General features: G+C 39.2%; 1 pseudogene; it reads left to right on the top strand.

Moving 5' to 3' along the window:
* Positions 1-3,544, top strand: part of LOC107693765 (E3 ubiquitin-protein ligase RING2-A-like) — a 12,496-nt pseudogene extending 8,952 nt beyond the window's left edge.
* The last annotated feature ends 2,503 nt before the right edge of the window (positions 3,545-6,047 follow it).

Raw genomic sequence — 6,047 nt, 5'->3', positions numbered from 1 at the left:
AGAGCGTCTGACGACTCCGGAGCCGAGGCTCCTGCTCCGCAGCGCTGCGAGATCGAGCTCATATTCTGCCCACACCCCCTGCTGGTCAGCCGCCAACAGTACAGCCAGACACGGTACAACACAAACTAAGCCCTTAAAGGGGTGCTTGACTGCTTTTTTTCTAGGCTTGGTTGTGTTTATGGGGTGCAGTCTAACATTTCTTCATGCTTCAACTTATTTTTCATATATCTCTTACCTTTATTCTACGCCGCTGTCTGCATTGTCATTTGAATGGCCGGTTGACTTCCTGTTTCTATGATACCACTTCCTCCTAAATACAGCTCAGATTGGTCCGCTGGCCCAGTGTATTGTGATTCGTTAACTGCGTATTGCACATTGTCTGGAAACGTCATGACTAACCATTACGGGCACTGGACTCTTCTCACAAGACTGTGATGACGCGTTTAACGGTCATCTGCATCGTAAATCCTAATCATAAATGATAAAAAAAATTAAAATGTATGTACATTTATAACACTATTACTTTGTATTATATCACCAAATTACAAAAAATATAAAAAAAGTTAAGGCTAACGCGAGGGTGTTTCTAATGCAGTGTCTATGGGAGCGATGGTAAATGGTTCATCGTTCTCTCTTCTTTTATTGAAAGTCATGAAAACCCTATCGTGGAGTTTTCTTTTGCTATTTGAGCAAATGGGAATGCAAAAAATATATTTGTAGTACTCTCCCATTCACTGCTCTTGAATATAATTTAACTACACTGAACAAAATTATAAACGCAACACTTTTGTTTTTGCACCCATTTATCATGAGCTGAACTCAAAGATCAAAGACTTTTTCTATGTACACAAAAGGCCTATTTCTCTCAAATATTGTTCACAAATCTGTCTAAATCTGTGTTAGTGAGCACTTCTCCTTTGCCGAGATAATCCATCCACCTCACAGGTGTGGCATATCAAGATGCTGATTAGACAGCATGATTATTGCACAGGTGTGCCTTAGGCTGCATTGATCTTTCAGCGTCGTAACTTTGCAGATATTGTTTATGCTCAAACAGCAACATTACACACTAACTAAAGTTCTGTCATGACAACTCTCGGAGGGATTGGCATCGTAATGTACATGACAATGTTAATGTATTTGGTCTTGGTGGAATGAGCTCATTGGCTACCGATACAGGAGAGAACCAATCAGCTATGCCATGTGATAATGATGTCATTAGGTCAGATTGAGTTAGATCTATCGGACTGTGTTATCTAGAGTTTCATGCCAGAACTCTGTATTTAAAAAGTGAAATCACAATCAACCACCCCTTTAAAGAGTCTTAAATCAGAGCAGAAAGTCTCAAATATATCGATAGCCAAGGTATTAAATGTTGCATGCACTGCAAAACCTGAATATTTTCCTCAATATTTTTGTTTTCAATACAAATATCTAAACATCCTTAAATCAAGACACGTTTAATTGAGATGCAAAATGAAGTTTCTGAAACTGAGCAAAATTGAGTTAAAACAAGAACAAATATCTGCCAGTAGGGAATGAAAACTTGTTTTTACCTTTGGATTAAGTTAATATTTTTGTCAGATATGTGTTCTTGTTTTAATCAAACACTTTGATGAAATTCTTATAAAACAAGACTTCTTATTTTATTTCATTTTGCTTCTCCAGTAAATGTCTTGATTTAAGAATCTTTAGACATTTTCCACTGGAAAACAAGACAAATTACTGAGGTACAGTGAGGTCATTTCCACATTCTGGTGGTTGGAGGCAGAGCTATTCAAGCCTTAAGCTATTTAGTTTTTCTTATTTTCTTTTCTTTTGTAAAATGAATCCTGAAGGTACTGGCAATCTGTTGGAAGTTGTATTTTTTACTTGGAACTTGGGAGTGTTGCTAACACAAGACATTAGAGACCATATTGATGTATTGTTTTCTATTCGATTTATTCCTTAAGCTTTCTTTACTTGGTCTTAAAAAGGCCTTAAAAAGTCTTAAAGTTACCTTCACAAACCCCGCATGAGCAAACTGTGTGACTGAGGCTGATTCTTCAGTGCTGTAGGATGATTTTAAAACGAAGTCTTTACAGGATAAATTGACAGAGCATAGTAATGTTGAAATACAGAGTTCTGGCATGAAACTAGATGGCGCAGTCCGATAGGTCTAACTCAGTATGACATAATGACATCATCATCACATGTCACCGCTGACTGGTCCTTTCCTGTATCGGTAGCCAATGAGCTCGCTGCTCAACATTCAAATACTTGGCTAATGCTTGTGGTAGAAGTGTGCAGCACACTCCAGAAACCCTCCACCATCCCCAGCTCCACCTGTATAGATCTGCTACGTGGTGATCATGTATGATATGGGGGTTATTCATGTTATATGTGCAGCAGCAGTATTTCTTACATGCTCACAGCAGCAAGTTTCGGTACTTAGCAGCATAGCACAGTGGTTTTCAATCCTGATCCTGGGGACCCACAACTCTGCACATTTAGCATGTCTCCCTATTTTACACACCTGATTCAGATCATCAGCTCATTAGGAAAGAGCTCCATGAACTCAAATGAGTGTGTCAGATAAGGGAGACATGCAAAATGTGCAGAGCAGTGGGTCCCGAGGGACAGGATTGAAAACCACTGGCGTAGCAGATCTATTCCGCCAAGACCAAATACATTAACATTGTCATGTACCAATGTACCATGCCAATCCCTCCGAGAGTTGTCATGACAGAAATATCACATTTGCCTACCCAGACTTGCACTTTAAGGCCAGGATGAGAACATGTCAGTACCTGATTTAACACGCATCAGTCGCTCCTAGGGTTGCAAAGGGGTGGAACATTTCCGGTAAATTTCTGGAAACTTTCCAAAAATCCCTGGAAGTTTCCAAAAAATCCTGGAAACTTTCCAAAATTTCTGGAATTTTCCCAAAATGTACTGGATTTTTTCCCACCCTTTTGCAACCCTAGTCGCGCCTCAAGCTTTACAGATGGGAATGTCATCGGGTACCTTTCTCCCTTCTGCTCACAGATACGTCAAAACCACAGCCAAAGCCACGGTGGACCACCTGTCGAAGTACCTGGCTCTGCGCGTGGCTCTGGAGGAGGGTTCGAGCGGCACGCCGGAGGGAGCTCTTCGGCACGTCAGCGAGAAGCAGTTCACCATCTACATCAGCACAGCGGCGGGACAGTTCACCGTGAGTCCGGGCGCTGCTGTGGTCAGAGCAATCCCAGGCTGCCTTGCCCTGTCCTCACCCTCTCTGTCTTTCAGACACTGAACGGCTCGCTGACGCTGGAGCTGGTCAACCAGAAGTTCTGGAAGCTCTGCAAGCCTCTGGAGCTCTTCTACGCTCCCACAGACCAGAACCAGACGCCTCAGCTGCGACAGATGGACGACGAAAGCCCAGGACAATCAGCTCTGACCTAAGACTCTTTCCGTCCTGCTCTACTGAGGCCAGCACAGGTTCAGTCAGTCCTCATCACTCACCCTCGTGTCGTTCCAAACCCGTAAGATCTTCGTTCATCTTCAGAACACGAATTAAGATATTTTTGATGGAATCCGAGAGCTCTCAGACCCTGCATAGACCGCAACGCAACTGAAATGTTCCCAGGTCCAGAAACGTAGCAAGGAGATCGGTAAAATAATCCATGTGACATCAGTGGCTCAACTTCAGTTTTGCGAAGCTACGAGAATACTTTTTGTGCGACGAAATTTTTTGAAGAAAACAAAAATAATTTATTCAACAATTCTTCTCCCCCGAGTTACTAAGACAGTCTATGCCGCCATTTTGGAGAGTATCACAACGCATACGCACGCTTTCTCCTAAGCGTAAACAGCGCTGATTACGTTCTGGGGTACTCTCCGAAATGGCGGAAGACAGTAACTCCGGGGAGAAGAATTGCTGAATAAATTATTTTTGCTTTGTTTTCAAAATCTAAATGTGTAAATAAATCTGTATGTTGTAAATGTGTCCCGTCAGGTAAGAGAAGTTCTTCATGTAAACAGGGAGGTGGTCTGTAGGGACCGCACCTAAATTCTGCAAGTCCTCTGCAGCTGTTATCAAATCTCAACTTATACTAGTGAGACACCATATGTGTACAGATTTAAGAGTCTGTATGGAAACATCTACAGATTCTCAGCAACAATCATGCTGTTTTCTGTGCTTGTTCGTTTATAATTTATTTCATTTATTCTTATATGCTTGTCTTCACCATCACTTCACTTCACTTTTCTCCTGCCTCTTGGGTTGACAGAAGACGAGATGAGCTGCAGACAGCTAACCGTGAACTACTGTTTAAATGGAAGTGACTGCAATAATCATGAGACTGATTATTATTTTAATCTATTGACAACCCTAATATTAAGGTTTTTCCAAATACCCCAGGGCTACCTCTGGTTAGAAATGACAGAGTAATGGACACCTTCATGAGAATGATTTTTTGTTTTAAGGTGGTCACATTCGTGAATCTGAATTGAATGGAAGCTTGTTTCCACCACAAAAGAAAAAAGAAAACCACTTCTTTCACCTCACAGTTCTGAGAATAAAGTCCCAATTACAATCACAATTAGTTTTGTTTCGGGAACATAAAACAATTGTGAGGGGGAAAAAAAGTCACAATTATCTTTTTTTAATCCAGTGGTGGAAACAAGCTTCCATAGAACTGAAGTCAGAGGAACAGAAGTGATCCAGAATTCAGGGGGATAACTGTATGTACTGGTTAAAATGGTCATTTTCATTGTTACTTTCCCAACTAGTTTTTGTACATATTCAGCCGTGCATTGAAAAACTGCCTTATTGCATCTTTTTCATTAATAAAGATGAACACATTTATACTGGACTACAAGACTGTTGAACTGGACAAATCTGGAGTCTTGAAGATCAGGCTTATGACTGATGATGCCCTTAACCCTCTGGTGTCCTTGGTTAATTTAGACCGAACAAAAAAAATAAAATGAATTGGACATTTTAAAAATCGCTACTTCATCAGAATCGTATGAAACGCTGTGAGTTTTATGGCAGTCACTATGTGTGTCACAGTGTCATTACACACCTTGACAAAAACATATAATTAATGTGATTTAATATAAAATTATGAAGCATTTATAGGTCCAAACACCATTTTTGTTCATGTCCCACAACTCTGGTCACAATGTTGAGATACATAAAATAAGCTAATTGAATTACAATTTGACATGATTTCAAATAAAATTGTTATATATACGTTAATTTATAGCATCTTACATTTTATTGTATTATTTACTGATCATTTTTGATGATTTTTCAACTAAATGTGCCTGTCCCACACTTTTGAGTCCTTACAGTAACAATCAAAAAAGACTTTTATTATGACATTTTATCAAAGACAAACTTTTTTCTATGGAAACAGAAAGTAGCACATTGCTGACAGATTGGGCCACCTCACTCACAAGATCCCAAAAAATATAAGGTAAATATCATCTTTTCTGTGTCAGTATTTATTGTGTGTCCTTACCATACAGCTTAGTAATTCTGTACTTCGAACTACATTTTAAAAATAAAATGTATATTACTGTTTAATTCATGCGTATTAAGATGCTAAGAGTCAAAACTAATGTAGTAGACCTTGCTAGCTGCAATATTAGCAAAAATGTCATTTCGGCAACATGTCTTGACCGCAGCAAATTTAGGTGTTGCGGTAAAGACCTTGTGTTGCGGTAGAGACAAGTTCAAGGTTTACTGTATATTAAATTACAACTATTCAGTCTGTATGTTTTCTGTTTCTATTACTGTTGTTCTCTACAGTAGCCTGTTTTTGATTTCATGGCACTTTAACATTGTGTCCTTACCGACGCAAGATGACATTACCGCAGCTCTGCTTTATTTATTTATTTATTTTTTCATATTTTTATTTTTATTAATATTTTAATACTTAAGTTGAGATTATTTACACATTGAAATTGCAACATCTGGCATAAAAAGCTAAATATGTTATCTTTAGTGTGTATGGAAACAATTGACATCTTAGGTTAGTGTCTACATTTTACATGGCATAGAGAAAACCATGAAATCC

This window comes from Sinocyclocheilus anshuiensis, unplaced genomic scaffold (genome assembly GCF_001515605.1).
Source record: "Sinocyclocheilus anshuiensis isolate Anshui unplaced genomic scaffold, SAMN03320099.WGS_v1.1 scaffold1986, whole genome shotgun sequence".
Lineage (NCBI taxonomy): Eukaryota > Metazoa > Chordata > Actinopteri > Cypriniformes > Cyprinidae > Sinocyclocheilus > Sinocyclocheilus anshuiensis.
Note: the sequence above shows the minus strand (reverse complement) of the source record. Positions and strands in the feature narration are given on the sequence as shown.